The following is a 27406-nucleotide window of genomic DNA, read 5'->3' on the forward strand; positions in this document are numbered from 1 at the left end:
TTACAGTACCTGCTAAAAGGTGACAGCGAGATGACGTTTCACTTGTTTAGCATAATAGCAGATTAGCATACACCACAGCAGCAGGACTGGGGGCGCCCACAGCCCCACTCCCAGGACTCGGCTGGGAGGATATCGGGGAAGCGCAGCGGAGAAGGTGACCGCGGGGTCAGGCGCTTCGGAGCAGAGGGAGGGCCAGGACAACAAGCCCTACGGCTCCTTGGTGGATTCGAAACATCGATCGTTTTCGAGAGCTGAGAGTGCCGACGCCTGGGCGGTGGAAAGGGCCACCTGCGGCGGGTCCGCAGCGCGGGAGGAGAGCGGTCTACACTGCTGGGCGACGGGGTCGCCTGGTTCTTAAACGAAGATACCCCCCACCCCCACCCATCCCAGCTCCCGTGGCTTCCCGGAGCGGAGGAGTCCGCAGAGGCATAGCAGTGGGACTGGAGACTGCGCTGGGTGTGGGATGCGGAAGCCAGACTGTGGGGGTCCGAGGGTCCTGGTTTCCGGGGAGGGAAGGAGCCCTAAAACAGAGGCTCTTGGGAGCCGCAGTCTCCTCGCTAGAGAGATCATTGGTGGTTCCAGGTTCATTCTTCAGTTTGAAGGACTGGTGACCAGGAGAGTGCCGGCAGAACCTGAGATTTCGGTGGACATAGGGTCAAACTCCAATGCAGACCTCATTTCTGTAGTGTAGTGGTTATCACGTTCGCCTCACGCGCGAAAGGTCCCCGGTTCGAAACCGGGTGGAAACAGATTTCCTCTCCATCCCCTCCCCCCCCCCCTCCCGCCTCCGAGATTTACATTCCCATTCAAGAAATTACAAAGAAAGGTGGAAGGTGTGGCAGTGGGTGCACCTGCATTTTCCTTAACCCAAGAAGCTTGGGAGGAGTTCCTTACCACCTGAAAGCCCCATTGGCCCTAGAACCAGCCTTTCTTTCTCTGCCCTGAGTCACGTTGCAGAACAAGCCACAGTCAGTAAATTCAAGGAGGGCACAGGACAAGGCTGACTTAAGGATACCTTTACCTTCTGAAATCCCCTCACCTTTTCATCTAGGCCCTACATCGTCTATTCCCGCTGACACTTGTTATGTCTCTGAAAACCAAGAAGTTCATCCCTTGTGAAGACACTTAGCTTTCCCTCGCCCCAGCACACAGATAGGACAGTCTGATTTCTGTAACAGGACAAAAGAGAACGAATTCAACTCTACACCGCAGGCTGGAGTCAAAGACCCAAAGGTGAAGAGGGTCAGGTTCTGCAAATTGAGCTCATCAAGAGGAAAAGCAGCCTGTCCTCCCGCCATTATCAGGGTGGGGCCTGGAGTCAGGTCAGAGATCAGGGAGTAGATGGACTGCTCACCACCGCCTGAGAGCCAAGTGGCCCCCCTTCACAAGTAAACAGGTTCAGAAAGAGAGCCTCTCACCAAACCTGGATTCCAGTTCTTCCCCTATGACCTACGACACCTGCCCTGTTCCCGCCTTGGACCACGCCAGCTTCCTCGCGCTCAGACCAAGAGTAGTCTCTGATGCAGGGCTTTCGTCAGACCCCACGTCCAGTTAGGACTTTGTGTTTGCTTCTCGGTCCATGTGGACTTTGGTCTACACAGGCCCTCTTGTTCTATACTCTGGATTTGTGTAAACGACTCTCCTGATAAAGGCGGGAAATCAGTGGAACACTCGGCTCCCTCACCCTGAAGCTCGGATGAGGATGGGGGGTGGGGGGGGGGCGGTGGGCGGCAGTTAGGCTCCGTGCTGGGCGGCTTCCCTCTTCTGGGCCCGGCCTCATGGGCAGGGGCAGGGCCGGGTCCCTCAGCCAATCCTTTCGCCGATTTTGGAGTCCCGCGCCTTCCCTTGCGGCTGCAGGGAGCCGTGTGTCTGTGGTCCCTCGGGCACCCGCTGTCCCTCCACCCCGTCCGGGAAACGACCACCGTCCCCTGGTCCAGTAGACATGGGACGGCAGCGCCGGATGCAACTGCAAAGACCGCGAATCCGCTCCTCTGGCTGGACCTGGAAGGTGAAAACGGACATGGAGGGGAGGAAAGCAGGGGAAAGCTCATGAAATGTCCCCATCTAAAGCTGCTTTCAAGTCGGCCTCTTTGGGGACTCAGGCTCCAGCGCTGGTGAGGATGCTGCTGCGCGGTCGGACCCTCGATTGCAGTCGGAGTCCACGCGGAACCAGGCGGAGCCCCGCGGCCTGGGGGCCGGTGCGCACGCGGCCCGCGCCTCCCTCGGGTCGGTGCCCCTGAACCTCAGACCGGAAGAAAACGCGGTGACCCCCGCACTGAGAAAAGAAGAAAAACCCCTGCGGGAGGGAACGCAAATGCATCCCCAAACTTGTTACCCTTTACTTCTAAAGGAAACCAGAGACAGACAACACACAGACAACATTGCATTAAAGTCTTTCAGCAAGAAGAAACTCTGTGCCCTGTGAGGTGAAACCAAAAACCTCTCCAGACACCTGTTTTCTGGGAAAACCGCCTTTACCTCTCTGCTGTCCAAGGTTAAAATTCGCGCTCCATGACCTGTTGAACCGGATAATTTAAAAGGTCAAATAAAAGGCATTTCAAACATTATGAAAGGTAAAAAAAAAAAAAAGCTGTCCTTCAAGAAGAATCTCAAGTACAGTAAGGGAGGAATACACAACCGTGAGATCTGCGAGGACCCACCCTGATCCCTCCGCGGCTTTATACCGGGCCTGGTCGGCAAACGAATTCAATACAGGCCAGGAAGCGAAACTCGGCCAGCGTTGATGTTCAGTATATTCTTTTCTTTACATTTGTGTCTATACATTCCAGTGGATGAAGCTCCTAGATCTAGAAGTACTGTTTCAAAAGGCACACACATTTATAGAGTGGACAGGCCATGCCACATTGCCATCCCAAACCAGAGGAGATACACTACAGGGGTTGTGATGAACAGCCTCCTGTTTTCCACACTGATAAAGGTACAGCCTATTAACCAGGTTAGATTTTAGTCCATCTGAGGTCAAAATTGGTTATATAGCTGTAATTTTCTGACCAAGGGGGTTAAGAGCCTAACACATTTTCTTTATTAGAGTTCTTCAAGTATGACACACCTCTTGGTATGCACTGCCTATTTCCCTGACAGCTTTGTATGTGTCCTAGCACTCTGTTCTTAAAGGACATATTCATTCATACATGTTGTGATTTTCTGCCAGTTGTATATTACATCTTTTTGGCACCTTTTGCCATGCTGAAATTTATTTAAATCTTTGTACAGTTGGCTTACTCTCTTTCAGGGGTCCATGTCCTACTCAGTAAAGCCTTCCTCCTCTCTGTGTTTGCCTCTAACATATTGTTTCATAATTAGAGCCACTAAATACAATTGACTCATTGTTCTTTGTAAGATATGCTTTCTTTTTCATTTGTAGCATGGATAATCAATTGTTAAAACATCATTTCCACAATGATGAAAAACTAATCTTATTATATGTTGTTGTTTAGTTGCTAAGTGGTGTCTGACTCTTTGGGACCCCATGAACTGTAGTAACCAGGCATCTCTGCCCATGGGATTCACCAGACAAGAATACTGGAGTGGGTTGCCATTTCTTTCTCCAACGTTTGATATTTTCAAACAGCCAGATGACTGGGAATGTCAGCCTTTGCTGTTCTTCCTGCTAAATGTGAAAGTGTGATGAAAGTTTTGGACTTAAACTAGATGACTAGAATAAGCTATAGCAGCAGTAACTTGAGAAACCCCTTTGCCTGGGACGACGCCAGTGAAGCGATGCTGCAAAAGGAGCATGCAGGTCAGGCGCTTTAGAGGAGAGGGGAAGGCTCTTTGTTTCCAGGTAGGATTAAAGCGTCGATCATTTCCAAGAGCCAAGCCCAGTGACCGCAGGAGCAGTGAAAAGGGCCACGGAGGTGTGGGTCTGCAGCCAGGTGGGATTTTGTCCACCCCACCCAACCGTCGGGTTGCCTGGGGCTCAGAGACATCTAACTGCCCTGGCTCCTGCAGCTTCTGAGAACTGGAGAGTCAGCAGGGGTGACCGCTGCACTCCGGCCCAAAGCTGTGCGTTCCTTGCAGGATCCTGAGGTCTAACTGCTCGGATGCTCACAGGGACCTCGCTCTGGAGGAAGCAAGGAACCCTAAACCAGGGCCTTTCAGGAACCTCAGTCTCCATACCTGAGGGATCCTCTATGCTCAGAGAGCTCTCTTCCTTTCAAAGTTTGAGGGCAAGTTGTGTCCAAACATACTTTTCTGGGATGTCACTAGATCCACTTGAACATGTGGTTTCTGTAGTGTAGTGGTCATCACATTTGCCTAACACGCAAAAGGTCCCTGGTTCGAAACCAGGCAGAAACAGCTTCACTTTATCCCAAAGTTTTTGATTTGCATTTTAAACATAAAAAAGCCTGCAAGAATCATAGAAGGAGTTCTGTGACTTCCCGAAAGCCTACTCAGCACTACAAACTAGGCCTCCTTTGTCTGAGTCACTGTGGACACCAGGCCACAATGAGTTACTCCAAGGAGGGCACAGAACAAGGCCAACTTCAGGTCACCTTTCAGTTCAGTTCAGTTCAGTTCAGTTCAGTTGCTCAGTCGTGTCCGACTCTTTGCGACCACATGGACTGCAGCATGCCAGGCTTCCCTGTTCATCACCAACTCCTGGAGCTTACTCAAACTCATGTCCATTGAGTTGGTTATGTCATCCAACCATCTCATCCTCTGTCATCCCCTTCTCCTCCTGCCTTCAATCTTTTCCAGCATCAGGGTCTTTTCCAATGAGTCAGTTCTTACCATCAGGTGGCCAAAGTATTGAAGCTTTAGCTTCAGTATCGGTCCTTCCAATGAATATTCAGGACTGATTTCCTTTAGGATGGACTGGTTGGATCTCCTTGAAGTCCAAGGGACTCTCAAGAGTCTTCTCCAACACCATAGTTCAAAAGCATCAATTCTTCGGTGCTCAGCTTTCTTTACAGTCCAACTCTCACATCCATACATGACTACTGGAAAAGCCATATTTGACTAGACAGACCTTTGTTGACAGTGATGTCTCTGCTTTTTAATATGCTGTCTAGGTTGGTCATGGCTTTTTTTCCAAGGAGCAAGCATCTTTTAATTTCATGGGTGCAGTTACTGTCTGCAGTGACTTTGGAGCCCCAAAAATAAAGTGCTGCACTCAATATGTCAGCAAATTTGGAAAACTCAGCAAGGACCACAGGACTGGAAAAGGTCAGTTTTCATTCCAATCCCTAAGAAAGGCAATATCAAAGAAGGTTCAGGCTACCACACAATTGCACTCATCTCACATGCTAGCAAAGTAATGCTCAAAATTCTCCAAGCTAGGCTTCAACAATACATGAACCATGAACTTCCAGATGTTCAAGCTGGTTTTAGAAAAGGCAGAGGAACCAGAGATCAAATTGTCAACATCCACTGGATCATTGAAAAAGCAAAAGAGTTCCAGAAAAACATCTACTTCTGCTTTATTGACTATGCCAAAGACTTTGACTTTGTATGGATCACAACAAACTGTTGGAAAATTCTTCAAGAGATAGGAATACCAGACCACCTGACCTGCCTCCTGAGAAATCTGTATGCAGGTTAAGAAGCAATAGTTAGAATCGGACATGGAACAATGGACTGGTTCCTAATTGGGAAAGGAGTATGTCAAGGCTGTATATTGTCACTCTGCTTATTTAACTTCTATGTGGAGTGCATCATGCGAAATGCCAGGCTGAATGAAGCATAAGCTGGAATCAAGATTACCAGGAGAAATGTCAATAACCTCAGATACGCAAATGACACCACCCTTATAGCAGAAAGTGAAGCAGAACTAAAGAGCCTCTTGATGAATGTGAAACAGGAGAGTGAAAAATTTGGCTTAAAACTCAACATTCAAAAAACTAAGGTCATGGCATCTAGTTCCATCACTTCATGGCAAATAGATGGGGAAACAATAGAAAAATATCACCTTTACCATCCAGAAATCCCCTCAGCTCCTCTGTCACGTAAATCTCCTCTACACCCTGACATGCAGTATGGCTCTGAAAACCAAGAAGTTCATCCCTCTGAAGCACACTTGGTTTGCATTAGAGAACAAAAGAAACCAAACCCAAGTCTTCACCTGAGGCTGGAGCCAAAGACACAAATAAAGAAATTCTCTAACTGAGCTGTCGGGAATGAAAGGAGTCCATACACATGCCATTATCAGGAGAGGCACCTGAGCCAGGTCAGAGATCAAGAAGTAGACAGATCCACCCATCACCCCCTGAGAGCCCGTCTGCACCTTTTTCTGATACAGACAGCAGAGGTTCAGAAAGGGAGCTTGACCTTGGCTCTGCTGCACACAATGCTAAAGCTAGGCGAGGATGGAACCCAAGGGCAAGAGCTGGGAGACTTGCACAGCTTTATTCAGCCCTGCACCACTGGCAATCACCTCCTTTCCTGCTCTTAGCATCTCAAGAAGTTAATTTTTACTTTTATAGTTTTTACCCGGAGACACAAAACCAGATACTTTGCAAGATTCGCTTGTGGTCTAGTGGCTAGGATTTGGTACCTTCACCACTCCAGACCATGTTAGACTCCTGGCCAGGGAAATCTTTTTCTCTCTGGCATTCTAAATTGTAGTGTGTGTATGTGCGTGTGCTCAATCACTCAGGCGAGTCTGACTCTTTGGGACCTCATCAACTGTGACTCGCAAGGCTCCTCTGTCCATGGGATTTTCCAGGCAAAATACTGGAGTGGTTTGCCATTTCCTTCCCAAGGGGATGTCCAAAGTGGGGGTACTGATACTGCTTCTACAATGAGAACTCCAGCGGATAACATCCAAGGGGACTTTGACTTTTCTTACTGAAATATAGCTTCATTGCTTACTGAAATGAAGAAGAAAAAACAGAAAGTTTGGTTTTACTTTATCATAGAGATAAGTTAGTATGTACCTGGTATGCTAGGTATAAGAAAAAAATCAAGCTGAAAATAAGAATTCTCAAATATTATTAACATTCTATTCTAATAATTGACATAAAATCACACAGAAAATGTTATATTTATAGAGAATATTTCTTATATGTATCACACAGTTTCATAATTTTGGTCTAAATTCAAATATTGTAATAATATGGAAAATATTGGTAACAAAGTACTCTAGTTTGCACAGTCTTGGATTTATTTTCTCTTCAAATTCTAATAACACTGAACTACCTAAGTTTTCTTTACTGGTTTTACGTGTTTATCAAAAGATTTAAGGGACTTCACTGGTGGTCCAGGAGCTAAGACTCCTTGCTCCCAATACAGGGAACCTGGGTTCCATCCCCAGTTGTGGAACTAGATCCTACATACTGCAAGGAAGACCTAGTGCAGATAAATAACACAAATAAAGAAATAAATTAATAAAAATTTTAATTGGTTAAATATTTAAGTTTATAAACTTAAAATTATGTGTTCCAAGAAACTAAATATACTGTATAATATATGTTACATGCAGATATAGTATTATAATTGTAGAAATCATAATCAATCCACTTAGACTTTGGGGTATCATTTACTGTATGATTCCAATATGCATTTCTCTATTATGTGTCAGCTCAACTTTTGATTTTAAGGTCTATGTTTATCTGAGTTCTTTGACTGATATTAAATTAACCACTGTGTGATCTTTGCCTGTATCATGTATAACCAGGATAGAAATGAGAAACACTATTTTCCTATGATGCTGCCTCCTATGTTTGTAGATTATAGAATGGCCATATGTGAACAGGTTGAGAGGAGGCTCAGGTGCCTTTTATGGGAAATTGGTGACTGTTTCCATCAATGTCACTATAAGAATTGTGGAACACACGGAATGTCTGCTCCAGGAAGTGGGAAGCTGTTGCTGAACGTCTACTGTTTTCCTGAAGTGCTTGTTTATGTAATTAAAAAATAAATTGTTTTGGTTCTTAGTTTTCTGCCTACTAAATCTGAAGTCATCCATCTTTATTATGCTTCTCTTATTTTCATCACTGCTAGAACCCTAGGCCAAGATGAGCAGATTAGCCTGGGGGAAACTGCCAGGAACCATTTCTGCTCTTGCTCCACTACTCCTTTTCATTGCCTCCAGATGTGAGCTCCACAGGGCAGAGACCTTGAGCTGACTCACCATTCAGCATCTTTCTTCCTTTCCCCTGCCCACAGCAGGGCCTAGCATCTAATAAGTGCCTGAGAACTGCTCAGTGATTAAAGGCAATCTAGTACAATGTCCTGGAAAGATGAAAAGGAGAAGAAATTAGGTAGATTGGGGGAGGCCTAGAGTATGAGGGACAGAGAGTGACAGACAAAGACACACACTGAGAGAGTAGAGAGAATGTCCATGAACTAGATTTACTGTGTGAAAGCCTCAGTGCTCATGAGATTCAACAGAAGAGCTCAGGGAAGGTCGACTAATAACTCTTGGTACCAGGTCTGCACAAGATGGATTGTCAGGTGCAGAATCCTATTGGTCCCAACAATTTGTCTCAAATGGGATAATTTTTGCAGAAAGAGCCAAACACTGTCAAGGAATCATAAAGACAGAGTTATTGGCATTCCAACACAGTCTTGAATAAGAGGGTGACCAGTCATTAAATGTGTGCATCCAGATGGCAAAAATGTATTCATAGAGAAAAGGGAAGAAGAACAAATATCTGAGACCAGTGTTTTTTTTTCCCCTGTCCTATCCATAAACTGGAAGTTTAGTGTGAAGCAACTGGAAATCATTCTGTTCAGTCTTCTCAGACTCAAATAAGTAGGTCACTACCAAAAATAATTGCAATTATTGGAATGCTTTCTAAACAGCTTGGAAGTTAAGCTGTTGAACATGTACAGTAGGGTATATCTAGGTAATGTCCACTTAGACTTTTGTTGTACCTCTGGCTTAGCTGAATCAAGACGGTACCCGTTCTTTTACTAGATAATCATATAGATGGGTGCAAAGTTCATCATGAAGGCAAAAATATGAAGAAAAAAGCTCTTTCATGGATTTGGAGAGATGGAAATTCAAACTGGCACACCAACTATTGAAATCAACTTAGGAACACATAAGATGCCTTCAGTTCAGTTCAGTTCAGTCACTCAGTCATGTCCAACTCTTTGTGACCCCACGGACTGCAGCACTCCAGGCATCCCTGTCCATCACCAACTCCCGGAGTTTACCCAAACTCCTGTCCATTGAGTCGGTGATGCCATCCAACCATCTCATCCTCTGTCATTCCCTTCTCCTCCTGCCTTCAATCTTTCCCAGCATCACAGGGTCTTTTCAAATGGGTGAGCTGTTCGCATCAGATGGCCAAAGTATTGGAGTTTCAGCTTCAACATCTGTCCTTCCAATGAACATTCAGGACTGATTTCCTTTAGGATGGACTGGTTGGATCTCCTTGCAGTCCAAGGGACTCTCAAGAGTCTTCTCCAACAGCACAGTTCAAAAGCATCAATTCTTTGGTGCTCAGCTTTCTTTATAGTCCAACTCTCACATCCATACATGACTACTGGAAAAACCATAGGCTTGACTAGATGGACCTTTGTTGGCAAAGTAATGTCTCTGCTTTTTAATATGCTGTCTAGGTTGGTCATAACTTTCCTTCCAAGGAGTAAGCGTCTTTTAATTTCATGGCTGTAGTCACCATCTGCAGTGACTTTGGAGCCCCCCAAAATAAAGTCTGCCACTGTTTCCACTGTTTCTCCATCTATTTCCCATGAAGTGATGGGACTGGTTGCCATGATCTTAGTTTTCTGAATGTTGAGCTTTAAGCCAACTTTTTCACTCTCCTCTTTCACTTTCATCAAGATGCTCTTTAGTTCTTCTTCACTTTCTGCCACAAGCATGGTGTCATCTGCCTATCTGAGATTATTGATAGTTCTCCTAGCAATCGGGATTCCAGCTGTACTTCATCCAGTCCAGCATTTCTCATGATGTACTCTGCATATAAGTTAAATAAGCAGGGTGACAATATACAACCTTGACATACTCCTTTTCCTATTTGGAACCAGTCTGTTGTTCCATGTCCAGTTCTAACTGTTGCTTCCTGACCTGCACACAGATTTCTTAAGAAGCAGGTCAGGTGGTCTGGTATTCCCATCTCTTGAAGAATTTCCCACAGTTTATTGTGATCCACACAGTTAAAGGCTTTGGCATAGTCAATAAAGCAGAAGTAGATGTTTTTCTGGAACTCTTGCTTTTTTTAATAATTCAGTGAATGTTGGCAATTTGATCTCTGGTTCTTCTGCCTTTTCTAAAACCAGCTTGAACATCTGGAAGTTCATGGTTTGCGTACTGTTGAAGCCAGGCTCGGAAAATTTTGAGCATTACTTTGCTAGCATGTGAGATGAGTGCAATTGTGTGGTAGTTTGAGTATTCTATGGCATTGCCTTTCTTAGGGATTGGAATGAAAACTGATCTTTTCCAGTCCTGTGGCCACTGCTGAGTCTTCCAGATTTGCTGGCATATTGAGTGCAGCACTTTCATAACATCATCTTTTAGGATTTGAAATAACTCAACTGGAATTCCATCACCTCCACTAGCATTGTTCATAGTGATGCTTCCTAAGGCCCACTTGACTTCACATTCCAGGATATCTGGCTCTAGGTGAGTGATGTATGTGGGTTCTTCAAATGTATGATATGGTGGGGGACATCCATTTAGTCACTCTAAATTTGTTGTTGTTAGTTCTACAGTTGAGACTTCTCGTTTGGATGCAAACGCTTCTCAGATAATGAAAATTATTAATATAACTGCTGTTAGAGAAATAAATGAGCCTATGGATGAAATGGTGTTTCATATTGTGTATGCATCCGGGTAATCGGAGTAGCGTCGTGGCATGCCAGATAATCCTAGGAAGTGTTGTGGAAAGAAAGTTATATTTACACCTACAAATCACACACCATCGTGATTATCTGGGTTGTGAAGATCTTTTTTGTACAGTTTTTCTGTGTATTCTTGCCAGCTCTTCTAAATATCTTCTGCTTCTGCTAGGTTCATACCATTTCTGTCCTTTACTGAGCCCATCTTTGCATGAAATATTCCCTTGGTATCTCTAATTTTCTTGAAGAGATCTCTAGTCATTCCCATTCTATTGTTTTCCTCTATTTCTTTGCACTGATCATTGAGGAAGGCTTTCTTAAGTCTCCTTGCTATTCTTTGGAATGCTGCATTCAAATGGGTATATATTTCCTTTCTCCTTTGCTTTTGGCTTCTCTTCTTTTCACAGCTATTTGTAAGGCCTCCTCAGACAGCCATTTTGCTTTTTTGTATTTGGAGTGACAAAAATCAGATTTACCCTCCTGCTTGAAATCTCACCCTCCCTTTCTTGCCTGCCCCCACAGGAAAAAAAGAAGGAAAATATATAATGTCAGTTTCTAGACACAGGAAATTAGGCAAAAGAGGACAGCAGTCCCTGAGAATGAGAAACAAGGTGAGTCCCACCATTGGCCCACGGGAATGCTTTCAGAGCATGTCCAGGTTGGGCATGAGGAGAGCGATCTGAGACCAGCTCTTTGGATTGTTGAGAGGAAGCTGAGTTTTGGTGGAGAGCAAGGCAGCCAGGGTTCAGAGAACAAAGGTCCAGTGATGAAAGAGAAAAAGATATCCAGGGATACTAAACAATCTCCCTGAAGTAATAAACAGAGTTCTGATAAGAGTACACTTGTGGAGAATTACCTGAGACCAAGAAAAGAAATTTTGGGCCAGATCATGGAACAGTGCCTGGTGTTCACATGGGACAGGCAATAGTACTCATGTCATCAGCCAGACTAGACTATTTATGTAACTCATGAGCCTTAGGGCAAGAACACAGCTCTAGAATAATCAGCCCTACACTGACCTACTGAAAAAAAAAATCATAAAGCAAGATCCAAACAGATCAAACTGTTTACAAGTCACCTAACTGTACCTCAATACAAAACTCAAAATAATTCATAGGAATATCAAAGTAGCTAGTATCCAGAAAGGAAATTTTGATAATGTCCAGCATCTAAACAACAACAATAAATGTCAGGCATGCAAAGAGGCAGTAAAATATGATGCAAAAGGAAGAATATAATCACTCAGTCAAAACTGACCAGAACTGGCATGATGAAAAAATCAACAGAGAGAACTTTAAACAGTTACCATGACTATGTTACATATGTCCAAAGGGTTCATTAGAAATGTGGAACATACAAAAATGGCAAAAAGCAAACTTTAGAGATAAAAACAATAACATCTGTGAATCAGCAACAAGTTAGACATTGCAAGAAAAAAATTAGGGAATACAAAGCCTTGAACCACTGAAACTATTCAGAATGAAATAGCAGTAATTTTTTTAACTGAACATATTAATAGCATCACTGAATGGTAGAGCAACTTTAAAAGGCTTAACATAAGAGTATTTGGAGTCTAAAAAAATACCAGGAGAAACTTTTTGAAGGAAAAAACTTTGAAGAAACCCAAGAAGACACACTCCAATCATAATGAAAATTATAAACCCATCTAAAGAGCCAAATGAACTGTGAGCACAAGGAACAGGAAGAAAACTTCGCCTAGTCACAGAGTAATTAAAGTGCTCCAATCAATTATAAAAGAAAAAAAGATGTCCAATGAGCCAGAAAGAAAATACACAGTACATTCAGAAAACAAAAGTAAAGATTATGTCAGATTTCTCATCAAAAACAACGGAAGTGAGAAGACAGTGAAGCAATATTTTTAAAGACTGAGAGTGAAAAAGGGTGGAATCCTACGCCTACTCACCCAATCCCCAAATCTCTTTGAAAACAGAAGTTGAATGATGACATTTATAGACATACACATGCTTAAAGACTTCGTCACCAGAAAAGCCACACAGCAAGAGAAGCTAAAGGAGCCCTCCAAGAAGAAGGGAACTCACATGAACTGGAATTCCTGATGTACACAAAGGAAGGAAAAGAGATATGGTATATGTGTGGGAAATTATGATTTTTTTAATCAATTACATCTCTTTAAAAACATGGGGCAGTTTTTTTTAAAAGTAATAACCTTGGATTTTGGATTCAAAACATATGCCAAGTAAAATACAGGACAACATAAGCATAAGGGCAGGCAGGGGAGAAATGTGAGGAAGTGTGCCATCCCTTGAAGGCAGACTGTGCTAAGTTACAGATGTATGTAAGCTATAATGCCCAAAGCAGTTGCTGAAATAATAAAATATTTACACCCAATAAGTCAACAAAGGCAAGAAAAAGGAATTATATACAGACCATGTAAAGGCTATGACAGAGCAATTACTCTTCCAGGATTCTATCCTGTAGCCATGCATGCAAGAATGACTGTCATAAGGAAAGCATAAAACCAAATTAATTACAAAAGTATATGGAAAGGGATAAATAAAGGCTACTACAAACAGTGGAAGAAACTTCATTGGTGAAAGGAATTTACAGGGTAAAGATAATGAGCCTACTCTTGCCTGAATTCCAGGACTCTCAGTGACCTGTTTTCCTCCAGAGACCCTATCTGAGGATCAGTGACTATCTGGATATAGGTTTTCGTGTTTGTGTATACAAGACACAAGGGAAAAGACTGTAGTAGTGGAGCTTGGGAGACGATGTGCAGACTAGAAATGATCAGTCACATCACTTACACTCCAAAAGGCTGGGACACGTCCCTGGGTGGGCTTGAACCACCAACCTTTCGGTTAACAGCCGAACGCGCTAACCGATTGCGCCACAGAGACTAGACACCTGCTGTTTCTTGGTCTCAACAGAGTGACTAACACTCGCTCACTCACTCATCCCCGCAGAAAGCAAGCATACCTACAAAGGCAGGCGAAGCCACCTGCCTCTCGCGGGAGAGCAGCTCGGTCTCCAAGCCTCGGGCCGTCGGAGAGAAAAGTCCACTCAGAGTTCGTTCTCGTTAGAAAGCCGGGCGTCGGGCGATTCGGAAGACAGAGGTGCAACCGAGCGTCCCTGCCACGCCTTACTCCACACCCGCCTCGGATGCCAGCGCCCGGAGACGCCCTGGGCCTGAGCCGAGGGGGGCCCGAGGGAAGCTGAACCCGCGGTGGCCTCAGTGACGGCTCCGGGTTTGCTCCACCTTCACCCGGCCATCTGCACCTTTGGGCAGCGGTTTAGTAGGTGTGGTCCGTGTGGCTTAACGGGAAAGAGATCACGTCCAAAGAGGATACGTGAAAAGGAGCGAGAGCAAAGACGTGGATGAAACCTGCCAGGAGACCTTCCAGGAAGTCTGTGAAGAGGCTCGGGCCAGATCCTGAGAAAGAAAAACTGCTTTTTAAAGCAGCAAAATGGGGAGGAAGAATCGGAGAAGAGCATGAAAGAGAGAAAAGCACGAAGTTCTGTTAAATGTCCAGGAATAAAACAGTGTGGATTTATTTCTGTCGAGATATTTACCTGAAGTCACGTTGTGCATTGTATTTGTATAGTGTATAGTGCCGGATTGTGGTGGCAGCAACCTTGCTTCATATCCAGGCTATATCAAGTTAGTGTCTATAACCTCTTTCCATTTGCTTTTTTTTTTTAAATTGGCGTATAGTTGATTTACAGTGTTGTTAGTTTCAGGTGTACAACAAAGTGATTCAGTTATACATTCATTTTGTTTTTTCAGATTCTCTTTCTGTATAGGTTTTTATTGCAAAATATTGTATTTATTTATTTAATTACAAAACATTGAGTTTAGGTCCCTCCCTGCACTAGAGGTCCATATTGGTTATCTATCTGATACACAGTAGTGTATATATGTTAATCTGAAACTCCTAATTTATCCCTCATTCCACCCTTTTCCCTTTGGTAACCAGCAGCTTGTTTTCTACACCTGAGGGTCTATTTCTGTTTTGTATATAATTTCATTTGTATCATTTTTGTTTTTGTGTTTTAGTTTCCATATATAAGTGATACCATATTTGTCCATCTTACTTCACTCAATATGAGAATCTCTGGGTCATCCACATTGCCCCAAGTGGCATTATTTCATTCATTCTTTTTTTTTTTAATGGCTGAGTAATATTCATTTTGCTTTTAATTCCAGCATGAGTTATGCCGCTTAGCAGTGGTTAGAGAGCACTTTGCTGCTGGCCCTGCATCTGTATTCTGTGAGGAATAAATCCCACAGCACACAAGCGGGCTGGTCAAAGCAAAACCTGGGTCAACTGCTTGTCTCACTGTTGAGCAGAACATATCCCCAAAGTGGAAATATCGCCTCTCAAGGAGCTTTGTCTGTAGCTTGCACTAACGAAATGACATGGTCAATGACTTTTTTTCTGGAAAAGGTATTTCTAATATCAGTATTTTTTTTTACACTAAAGGAGAATGAGTTTTCAATGGGTTTACAATAAAATGCAAACTAGTCATCACAGTTTACAGCAGCTTGTCTCCACCCACCATCCACTAATTTTTATGGAAACAGTAAATCATTGAACTATACTCCACATCGTGTAAAAAGCACACATCTTTAGTTCAAAGGCACAATTTGTGACCTTGGGCAAATGTAATCACCACCCAGAGGAAGTTATAGAAAACTGCTACCATCCTAGAAATGTCATTTGAGACCCTTTCCAGGCAATTCCTACACAGGATCGCTTAATTACTAATTCTGAAGTCTATTGCAATCATGTATTGTTGCCTACTTTTGAAACTCAAATGAATGAATGTACATTTTTTGTTATTGATTTTTGTTTTATCCAACATTTTGTTCATTAAACATATTCATACTGTTATGTATATCACTTATTAATTTGGTGTTATTGGAGTAATTTTGGTGGGTTTTTTGATGTTAATTGGTGTCCTTGATGAATATTCTTGGTCTTTTGATGAGTATTCCATATCAATCTTTCTGTATACTTCTGCATTCATGGATGTACTGCAATTTTGGAGTCATGGAGTAGGTACAAGATTAACTTTATCAGAAATTGCCAACAGTCTTCTAGAATGATTTCAAACTGACTACTATAGATGCAATTGCTCCACTACTGTCAGCTTTTGATGTAAAATTCTTTTAAATACAAGCATGCTGAAGGGCAACGATATCTCCATGTAGTATTAAGGTTTATTTCCCTGATGAGTAAAAATGTCAAGAATATTTTCTTATAACTTTTGGTTATTAAAATATCCACCTTTGTGATCCAGTAAGACCCTGGCTTAGGCTTCCCAGGAAAATGAAATCAGGTCCTGTGGTCATCACTGCAGTGCAGATGAATCCTTTGAAGCATTCCTTGGAGACCAGACCCAAGCTTGGGGAGTTCCCAGGAGTGGCTGCTTCAAATCCAATGACTGACCCACCAAAAGCAGACTCACCCAACCTCTCAGGCCTTTGCCATTTCCACCTACTCTTCAGTAGAGTGAGGGTAGATTACATTTTTTAAATATTCTCTTTCAATCCATTCATTCACATTCATTTCCTTAGTATTTGAGTTTCCAATTCATCTCACTACCACAAAGGGAAAACTGTTATTGTTGGCATAAGCAGAAAGTATGTGTAAAAATCAATACCAGAATATCAATACAATGGTGATCCAGGTAAATGTCCTGACTCTCCAGCTGCTGTTGTTTGGAATCCCTGTGGTCTCTATCAAGTAGGGGACACATTGTCCCTTTTCCCTTGGACACTCACTGAGAAGACCTGTTAGGATAAATGTTATGTCCACTGTAGGGCAAGAGGTGAGCGAGGAAGAGGGGGTGGTGGATGGAGGGTAGGGGTGTGGACCAAGCTTGCAGAGGGAGCAGTAGATGAGACAGCACAGTGGCTGTGGGTGTGTGTGGCTCTGGAAGAGCTGCTGAAAGGCAGTCAGTCTGGTGCATGAGAGAGTGTGCTCTGCCTGTGTGGGGAGGGGCAGGAGAATTGGGAGATCTTTGCTAGAATTACTTTGCAGAGAGTGATTTGGTAAGGGTAGAGGGGAGGAGGGTGACCCTGAATGGAAGATGGTGGCCCTCGGGGTACGGTGCTTATAGTTAGCTGGCAGCAGAGATAACCTGATCTTGAAGGGGCTTTCTCCAGGGCAAAGACTTGTCCACTGCCTACGCGTTGTGCTGAACTCCGTGATTGCCTTACTAGTGGGAAGCTCGACTTCAGAATTTCAGCTTGATAATCCCTAGATAGTAAAATGTGTATATTCATTTAGGTGAGTTTGAAGAAAGGACAAGCTTAATCTGTGGGGTGGCCATCAGAATAGCTTAGAGTAGCAGGAGATGGATAGGCATTACCCGGAAAATCTATCAAAGGGCTTCATCATATATCAAAGTGTATCTTCCACACTATGTTGATAAAAATTTTTCTGCATTTTGATCCTGGTGATGATTTCACATCAAATAGCTGTTCATTAATGATTTGTACATTTTGTTCTGTGATTACACACCTTAATAATTTCCTTTTTGGATAGAATTGGCGGTCACATTTCAGAGAACCCAGTGTAGACCATTAAGGGCTTTAAGAAAAGAAAAAAAAACAGGGAGATGCCAGGTGTAACCTAATGCCGTGACTCGGATTCGAACCGAGGTTGCTGCGGCCACAACGCAGAGTACTAACCACTATACGATCACGGCGCACCACAACCCAAGCGTTGACAATTGTCCTTAATCTATGTCATTTGACATGAAATGATTTCAATTACTGCCCTACTTTATTCTTGGAAACTTTACTCAGGTGTTCCTATTCTCTCTTTCACTGGCTTCCGCTCTCTTCCTCTCAATTCTGATACACGATGAGAAAACAAAACAAAATAAAAATCCAGTTCTCATCTCCCCAGATCCGGCACGTGCTGTCTGGGAAGTCTAACTGTCCTCGTCCCCAAGTCGCCGGCTTCTTCCCCGGCTCCTCGCGTTTGTCCCTTGGACCGACCCTCCCCAGCCGCCGGTCCCAGCTCTCGCCTCACCGACCGCGGCCGAGCGGAGGGAGGGCAGCGCCAGCGGCTCAGACGGCCGGGTGAAGGCGGAGCAAAGAACCCAAGAAATACTGGAGCTCAGCGAGTGTTCAGCTTCCCTCGACCCCATCCTATCCTCCCGGCTCAGTCCCGGGGCGCCTCAGGGGCGCTGTTTCTGCGAGGGGAGGGGAGCGAGGCGTGGCTGGGGCATTCGGCACCCAAGGCGATGAGAAGGCCATTTAATGTATTGAGCTTCGTGGCGCGATCGTTTAGCGCCTTTGCCTGTTAGCCGGAAAGTTGGTGGTTCTAAGCCTACCCAAGGATAACTTTCTCCTTGTACCTTTTAAGTAAGTACTCCAAGCCTTTGTGGTTCTTTCTACTCTGCACTTCCTTTCCAAAAAATGCCTCCTTCACTACCCTTCTGTCCCTCGTTTCTGGACCTAAACCAAGATCAGGTTGCCCCGTCAGGGTCACTGAGAGTCCAGAATATCCTGCTACAACTAGCAACTGTATCTCTTCACGTTTCTCCTTTATGGTGCACATTATAAACCCTACAATCTTCCGTTATTTTTAAAAATCTGTCCCATATTTCTAAGAGATTTAAATTTAAAATCTTATATTTTCCCTTCATCCCTTTGTGTAAATCCAGATTTCCAGCTGGTGTCAGTGTTGTCTTCCTGGAGGACTCCTTTAACATTTCTTGAAATGTAGCTGATGAAGTCTTGAAGCATTTTTATGTCTCAGTTCAATTCAGTCTCTGTCTTGTCTGGTTTTTTGCAACCCCATGGATTGCAGCACGCCAGGCTTCCCTGTCCTTCCCCAACTCCCAGAGTTTGCTCAAACTCATGTCCATCAATCCTACCATGTCATGCCATACTACCATCTCATCCTCTGTCATCCCCTTCTCCTCCTGCCTTCAGTCTTTCCCAGCATCAGGGTCTTTTCCAGTGAGTCAGTTCTTCCCATCAGGTGGCCAAAGTATTGAAGCTTCAGCTTCAGCATCAGTTCTTCCAATGAATATTCAGGACTGATTTCCTTTAGGATTGACTGGTTTGATTTCCTTGCAGTCCAAGGGACTCTCAAGAGTCTTCTTCAACACCACAGTTGAAAAGCATCAATTCTTCAGCACTCAGCTTTCTTTATAGTCCAACTCTCACATCCATACATGACTACTGGAAAAACCATAGCCTTGACTAGATGGACCTTTGTTGGCAAAGTAATGTCTCCACTTTTTAATATGCTGTCTAAGTTTGTCATAGCTCTTCTTCCAAGGAGCATGTGTCTTAATTTCATGGCTGCAGTCACCATTTGCAGTGATTTTGGAGCTCAAGAAAATACAATCTGTCACTGTTTAGATTGTTTCCCCATCTATTTGCCATGAAGTGATGGGATCACATGCCATGATCTTAGTTTTTTGTTTTTGTTTTTTTTTCACTTATTTTTATTAGTTGGAGGCTAATTACTTTACAATATTGTAGTGGTTTTTGTCATACATTGACATGAATCAGCCATGGATTTACATGTATTCCCCATCCTGATCCTCCCTCCCACCTCCCTCTCTACCCGATCCCTCTGGGTCTTCCCAGTGCACCAGGCCCGAGCACTTGTCTCATGCATCCAACCTGGGCTGGTGAGATCTTAGTTTTTTTAATGTTGAGTTGTAAGCCAGCTTTTTCACTCTCCTCTTTCAATTTCATCAAGAGGCCCTTTAGTTCCTCTTCACTTTCTGCCATAAGGGTAGTGTCATCTACATATCTGAGGTTACTGATATTTCTCCCTGCAGTCTTGATTCTAGCTTGTGCTTCATCCAGCCCGGCATTTCACATGATGTACTCTGCATAGAAGTTAAATAATCTGGGTGACACTATACACCCTTGATGTACTCCTTTCCCAATTTGGAACCAGTCATTGTTCCATGTCCAGTTCTAACAGTTGCTTCTTGACCTGCATACAGGTTTCTCAGGAGCAGGTAAGGTGGTATGGTATTCCCATCTGTTTACGAATTTTCCAGGGTTTTTTGTGATCCACACAGTCAAAGGCTTCCTTTGACTAGAATCTTAGTCAGTGAAGCAGAAGTAGATGTTTTCCTGGAATTCTGTTGATTTTTGTACGATCCAAAAGATATTGGCAATTTGATCTCTGGTTCCTCTGCCTTTTCTAAATCCAGCTTGAACATCTGGAAGTTCTCGGTTCACATACTGTTGAAGCCTAGCTTGGAGAATTTTGAGCATTACTTTGCTAGCATGAGAAATCAGTGCAGTTGTGCAGTGGTTTGAACATTCCTTGGCATTGTCTTTCTTTGGGACTGGAATGAAAACAGAGCTTTTCCAGTCCTGTGGCCACTGCTGAGTTTTCCAGATTTGCTGGCATATTGCGTCCAGCACTTTCACAGCATCATCTTTTAGGATTTGAAATAGCTTAGCTGGAATTCCATCACCTCCACTAACTTTGTTTCTGATCATGCACTCCAGGATGTCTGGCTCCAGGTGAGTGATCACACCATCGTGGTTATCTGTGTCATGAAGATCTTTTTTGTATAGTTCTTCCATCCATTCTTGCCACCTCTTCTTAATATGTTCTGCTTCTGTTAGGTCCATACTGTTTTTGTCCTTTACTGTGCCCGTCTTTGCATGAAATATTCCTTTGGTATCTAATTTTCTTGAAGAGATCTCTAGTCTTTCCCATTCTATTGTTTTCCTCTCTTTCTTTGCATTAATCGCTGAGAAAGGCTTTCTTATCTCTCTTTGCTATTCTTTGAAATCTCACCTCCAACAGCCAGTTCCAGGTCAAGTGCGCTGAGGTCCAGACTCAGTGACATTTAGGAACTCAGTGCAGAAACTTTTTCGCATTGGATCTTGATGCAAAATACAATTCTGATCTGAGCAGGAAGAGGAAGTCTCCTGTGAGTACAGACACGGAGTTTCCCCTCACCTGGAATCAAACTCAGGCCGCAGAGCGGTGGACCCCGAATCCTAGCCACTAGACCACCAGGGAGCTGTACACAAAAGATGACTTAGCGCCTCCAAGTGAAAATTGAGAGTGTAAAAGATGAAACCAGAGATGCAGAGAACAGAAAATTGCCCAGCAAACCAGAGCTGTGTGGAACTGTGCAAGGCTCCCAGCCCTTGACCGGCTGCTCATCGCCCTTCAAACCCCCTTTCCTGCGGGACATTTCTGTTTCTGAGACCATGTCACAAAGTATCTAACTGGGTCCCTCCTGGTCTAGCTCTAGCACTGTTTGCGTCTCTCTTTGTGAACCTCGGTCTTCCCTCGAGTCAGGCGCTGACTTGGCTTTCAGCGGGCGATGAGCGGATCCGTCTACCTCCAGATCTCTGACCTGGCCCCGGGGCCGCTCCTGACGGCCGCAGAGGTACCGGTTCCTTTCCCTCCGCGACCGTCTCAGTTTGCGGAGCCTTAAATTCTTCACTTTCGTGTCTTTGGCTGGAGCCCACGGTGAGACCTGGGTGCGGTCTCTTTTCTTCTACCAGGAAAATAAGACTGCTCCTCAAGTGTGCTGAGGTGGAAAAAGCAAGTGAACTTTATGGGAATGAGCTCCTTGGTTTTCAGTGACAATCTGTGAACATGTGAAAGAGATGCAGGAGCCCGACAAGGAGCCGAAAGGGTTTCCAGACGTAAAGGTGACCCGAAGTCAGCCTTGTCCTTCCCCCCCGGGATGAACTGGGCTTGGACTCCGCAGGGACTCGGAGCAGAGAAAGGAGGGCTGCTTTCTTGGACTTTCAGGTGGTCACCAATTCCTCCTACAGCTGCGTCAGCTGCCTCACCCGGTGCCTTTCACGCCTTTTCGTTTTGCCAATGAGAACGCAAATCTCTGGGGGAGAAAAAGCGATCTGTTTCCGCCTGGTTTAGAACTGGGGACCTTTCACGCGTGAGGCAAACGTGATAACCACTAGACTACGGAAACGGGACAACCGCTGCCACCGAACACTGTACCCAGGAAAACCCAAGGTTCTGCCGCCACTATCGAAGCCACCGACTTTTAACTCTCATGCAGAAACCTTGGAGCCTCAAGCTCTCTCAGGCACGGAGACGGCGGCTCCCGAGGGCCCTGCTTTAGGGATCCTCATCTCCCCTCAAGTGAGGACCCTCGGGCCCCCCCAGACTGCCTTCGGGGTCCCGCACCCAACGCAGAGTCCTCAGACTTGGCTGCGCACCCGAGAGCAGAGGTCGCCCCCGCCTACTCCCCAGCTCCCGGAAGCCGCAGGAGGCGGGGGGTGCGCCCGAGGCCCAGGAGACCCTGCAGCCCAGCGGTGTGGACGCCGCCCCTCCCTCCCGCGAGGCGGACCTCAGTGGCCCTTTTCGCGGCGCCGGCGGTCGCTGCCCGGTGTCCTCTTGGCAAAAGTGAGTCTCTTTGGTATTCTCTAAAACCTCACCCCGCCGTCCCTGGGTGGGCTCGAACCACCAACCTTTCGGTTAACAGCCGAACGCGCTAACCGATTGCGCCACAGAGACGATGACGCAAACTCTTGCTTGCCTCTGCATGTAGTAGACACTTCCCTGGTGGTTCAGACGGTAAAATGTCTGCCTGCAATGCTGGAGACCTGAGGTTTGATTCCTGGGTTAGGAAGATCCCCTGGAGAAGGAAATGGCAGTACTCTTGCCTGGAAAATCCCGTGGACAGAGGAGCCTGGTAGGCTACCGTCCACAGGGTCGCAAAGAGTTGGACACGACTGAGCGACTTTACTTACTTACTTACTCACTCACAGGGTAAGACCTTTACCCTCAGGGAAAGGGTGCCACGTCCTTCCCCCTACCCGCCACAGATGCCAGCGCCCTCAGAGATACCGGGATCCAGCGCTCGGACCCTCCGGGCCTGAACCGAATGAGATCCAAGGACAGCTGAACCCTCGGTGGGCGCCAATGATGGCTCTTCCCATATCCTCGCTTACAATCAATGAATGAGAGTTTGCCCACCCTGGCAAAGGCCTCCGGGGCCGAAGGTTGTGCTTAGGTTCCCTGTGTCCACCAGGTAATTTCCACCAGTGCAGAGGTCTGGTGTTGGTCGCCCTGTGTCTGCACCCATGGGACAGGGTTTGGTACTCAGCGGGACACTCTTAACACTTGGATGGCTATATTGTCGTCTTTAGCCCTTTGTCCCATGAAGACCCCTGAGGACATGTGGAAAAGTTTTTGAAGTGAACAGTTCTTTTAAAAAAGCCTTTATCCCAGCTACTTGATTTATCAGCATGCTGTGGGGTGGGCCATGGAAAAGCTTATTGGACACTGCCTATTGGACAGAGTTCAGATAGCCCAGCTGGGTAGACTGCATTCTGTGGGGTCCACTGGGAATGGGAAGGGGTGGGAATTGAAAAACAAGCGGGGAAGGTGGGTTTGGGGGGAGGGCATGGAGACCTCCCAGGAGGCTTGGGAGAGAGGAGCATTGTCTCAGTCCCCATAAGAGTGGGGAATGAGGCAAAGAGCTCTCCCCAAAAGGAAAGCAGGTGGCAAGGGAGGTGGGGAAGTGGGGGAGATGAGAGGGGAAGGGGAGGGAGGGGAGAATCAAAGAATTTGTGCTTTTACCCATCCCTCCTCCCTCTCTTGCCCTCTCTCTCCTACTTGCTCTTCTTCCCATCTCTACAACTGAGAAATCCTGACACAACCACATCTGAGAAGAAAGACCCAACTAATCTGTGCTCAGAAGCATAAACTCTTGGTTGTAAGAATGGTTCTGCCCATGTGTGGTCTTAGATAAACACACTTCTTGTACCTCTCTTCTTTCTTCTGTAAAGTGAAAGCAATAAGACCATTCTTCATTCTGTTGTCAGATGTGCCTGGATTTAGAAACTATTGTATCAATAACGTTATAGGCAGTGAAATAATAAATACTGTTGTCATTATTCTCTGAATCTTTTGACAACCCGTACCTTTATTTATTTCATGTTAATTTAGCTTGTTGCTTCTAGAAATTTCTGTAAACAGAATCAAGGCACTGGCTACTGTGACTGCTCTTCTTCACAAATTCTCTGATTGCAGGTCTGGAACCGATTTATGGGCTGGAGGAAATGGGAAGTACACACATCTCCACCCAATACAATCTGACCTCACCTGATTCCCTCCTTGCCCCTTGTCAGAGCACAGTTTTCCAGGCATCCTGGCTATTCTATAATCTCTCAACATATTTTTCTTCCTATATCAGCCAGAGACCATTTCTGATCCTTGCACTTATAAACTTTGACTGACCTTCAGTTTCTCCTGGAAGAGCTCTTTGTGTTGTTTCTTACCACTCAACTTCTTCATTATCCAAAAAAGTTTCATCTTCTCACCCCAGAGCTATGAACTTCCTCCTGATAAAAGAACTTCCCCTTTGCCTCCTTCTTCCTTGAGTCAACCTCTGTCCAGTCTCTGGGAACAAAATAAGTCTCCAGGCAACGCTGGGCTTCTTTCTGACCCTGTTTTTGGCCATCAAAAACAGATGCTACTTTTTCTGTTTTGTGTATTGGATAAGGGAAGAAATGACATTGGGTAAAAATGCAGAAGGAAAGACTATCACTCTGAGCCATAATGTGGATTTATACTTATTATTTATGTAAATATTTAGTGTAATAGTATTTTGTGTACATAATACTGTCTACACTGTAAGACAACTTAGATACATACCTTCTATGATCCAGCAATCAGTGCTCTTGGGTACCTTGATTTTGTGTGCTTTTTAAAAAAATTGTGAAGTTTCTGGATCTTTATATGTTAATTGGAATGAAATTGACTTGACCAATCTGACAAAAAATGTGTGACTGCCTAAATGTCAGAGCCCTGCCTGTGGCCCCTGTGGCATGTAGTTGATTTGAGTCACCCCAGGTGAGTTTGGCCTGATTTGTCTGAGTGTTTTGTTCATTTTTACTTATCTTGTAAATTTAACAAATATACACTTGTAAAAAAAAAAAAAAGACTATCCCCCCATCAGAAGTGTGAAGAAGAATAGAATTTTCCAGCTCCACTCTCACTGGACTGCTGACACCATTTATATATTACACATAGGAGATGGTTGTGGCTTTGGAGGTAATCCATGCTATGTGAGCAAGGGAAATCCCACCTCCTGACAACCATCTGCCCTCTCTGGGCTATGGTGAAAGGGTGAAAGCAAAGGAAAGGAAAACAGCACTCTCATTTGGAGAAATTTCACCTCAGGATGGGACACTGGCAAACGGAGGCAGAATACATGGTTGACAATGGAGATTTCAGGGGTTTTTCCATGGCTGAAACCCAAAGTGGATTTTACCTCATTTTCTGAGGTAAAAGAAGTGAAGTGAGAGAAGTCAATCAAAGGAGAGGAGCAGAAAGAACGCAAAGGGGATGAACACCTGCACTAGTCAACAGTGTACAAGTCAGGTCGGGTCCCTAGAAGAACTGCCTTGGGATTACCAGCCAGACATATGGAGCCTAAAGAAGCCCTTATCCATTTCTGGTGAGAAAGAGCAGGTATCTTTCAAAGGGATTCCATGGTGTAATGGTGAGCACTCTGAACTCTGAATCCAGTAATCTGAAAACTGAGTGGGACCTTTCTGGTTAATTAGAACTAGGACACTTTTTACTCCCCTAATAGGACCTGTCTTCCAGCTCCCATGTCCCCCAGTGGCGTGGTTCACATGGACCCGGTGGACAAGTGTGGAACTGACCCAGGGTGTCCTCGCTGGACCCAGGCGGCTCTGCACATCCCTGGCCATCGGAGGCCTGGCCCCTGCCCTCCCCTCCATCCCCCGCCCAGGGGAGCAGCGACCCAGCCAGTGCCACGCCCTCGTCAGGTTACCCAGGGTCTTGGGGGCAAAAGGGAGAGGCTGCGACCCCTGAGTCCGGCCCCCGGGGGGGGCTTCACACCACATGCCTTGTAACTGCACGGTTGTCCCAGTAAGTAAATGGTGGCGGGGAGGGACTGTGATGTCGCTGATTAGCCAGGATGGCAGCTTTCCAGTACAGGGTTCCAGACCTGACTGGGAAGAACTATGTTTTATTCAGGTTGTCTACTATTCTGAATATTAGTTGACCCTATCCCAGTTTATTATGATTTTATTCAGAGTTTCTTGCTCCTAAGTCTCTGCTGAGCATGCAAAGCCGCTGTTCGGCCGATACTTGAACCTTGACTCTTGGATATCTCGTCCATTGGTCCCAGCTCAGCCCAAAAAAGGAGCATGGGTTGCAGATTTTGGCATCTGAGGAGACCCCAGGTCCCTGACACACAGCCGCTGGGCCAGGCTGCTCTGGGGCCAAAGGGGAGACGAACCACTGGGAGTCCGGAGCAGGGCCAGGTCCTTCATTCTGCAGTGACTCTGCTCCATCGAGAAGACTTCCCACGACGTGAGCGGATCAAAACAATTGTGTCCTCTACTGCTTGGGAGAAAAAAATGGATGAGAACCGTGATGGACTTTAGCTAATTAAAGTGTTCCCTCCCGGTTGCTAAGGAGCACTTCTCAGATTCTTATATTTGGGAACCTTCAGTGGTTAAAGAAGGATTCAGTGACAGAATTGTCTTTGTTTGTTAAGTCACTCAGTCATGCCCGACTCTTTGCGGCCCCATGGACTGCAGCACACCAGGCTTCCCTGTCTATCACCGTCTCGCAGAGCTTGCTCAAACTCATGTCCATTGAATTGGTGATGCCATCCAACCATCTCATCCTCAGTTTTCCCCTTCTCCTCCTGCCTTCAATCTTTCCCAGCATCAGGGTCTTCTCCAATGAGTCAGTTCTTCCCATCAGGTGGCTAAAGTATTGGAGCTTCAGTCTCAGTATCAGTCCTTCCAATGAATATTCAGGACTGATTTCCTTTAGGATTGACTGGTTTAATCACCTTGCTGTCCAGGGAACTCTCAAGAGCCTTCTCCAACACCACAGCTCAAAAGCATCAGTTCTTTGGTGCTCAGCCTTCTTTATAGTCCAACTCTCACATCCATACATGACTACCAGAAAAACCATAGCTTTGACTAGATGGACATTTGTTGGCAAAGTAATATCTCTGCTTTCAAATATGCAGTCTAGGTTGATCATAGCTTTTCTTCCAAGGACCAAGAGTCTTTTGATTTGATGGCTGCAGTCACCATATGCAGGTCATTCATTTTTTAAGTCTAAAAATGTTAAATACATATAAAGAAGAAAATAAGCCATCATCCATAGTCCCACCTCCTGGAATGAACTACTGTTAACATCTTTACATATGTTCCTTCAAATTTATTTTTAAATTTCCAAGTTTTGGCAAAAAGTGCGTGGGTGCATGCTAAGTCACTTCAGTCCTGTCTGACACTTCTGGACCCTTATGGGCTGTTGTCCACTAGGCTCCTCTGTCCATGGGATTCTCCAGGCAAGAATTTTGGAGTGAAATATTCCAGGGAATCTTGTTGCCCCAGGGATCGAGCCCAGATTTCTAGTGTCTTTTGCATTGGCAGGTGGGTTCTTTACCATTAGCATTACCTGGGAAGCCCCTAAAGTATATATGTTTATTCTATAAAATTCAAATGATGCAGATAATACAAATATGTAAAATTTTGAAACATCTTAAATTCAAAAGTAACTTTGTTAATGTAGGTAAATGTTGATGGAGTCATTTAGACATATCAACAGAGAGAAGAATATATACAAATAAACTTTTATATTTGAGCTCTTATAGGTTCTATCTC

General features: G+C 44.9%; 5 non-coding genes across 5 annotated transcripts; 2 read left to right on the forward strand and 3 right to left on the reverse strand.

Moving 5' to 3' along the window:
- Positions 1–676: 676 nt before the first annotated feature.
- On the forward strand, positions 677–749 carry TRNAV-CAC. Its single transcript has one exon. It is a non-coding gene; the product is annotated as a tRNA-Val (tRNA).
- Positions 750–4247: 3498 nt separating this feature from the next.
- Positions 4248–4320, forward strand: TRNAV-AAC. The gene has a single exon. It is a non-coding gene; the product is annotated as a tRNA-Val (tRNA).
- Positions 4321–13578: 9258 nt separating this feature from the next.
- Positions 13579–13652, reverse strand: TRNAN-GUU. The gene has a single exon. It is a non-coding gene; the product is annotated as a tRNA-Asn (tRNA).
- A 3745-nt stretch (positions 13653–17397) lies between these two features.
- Positions 17398–17469, reverse strand: TRNAH-GUG. The gene has a single exon. It is a non-coding gene; the product is annotated as a tRNA-His (tRNA).
- A 4713-nt stretch (positions 17470–22182) lies between these two features.
- TRNAN-GUU lies at positions 22183–22256 on the reverse strand. Its single transcript has one exon. It is a non-coding gene; the product is annotated as a tRNA-Asn (tRNA).
- Positions 22257–27406: the final 5150 nt, after the last annotated feature.

This window comes from Cervus canadensis, chromosome 2, assembly GCF_019320065.1.
Source record: "Cervus canadensis isolate Bull #8, Minnesota chromosome 2, ASM1932006v1, whole genome shotgun sequence".
Taxonomy (NCBI): Eukaryota; Metazoa; Chordata; class Mammalia; order Artiodactyla; family Cervidae; genus Cervus; species Cervus canadensis.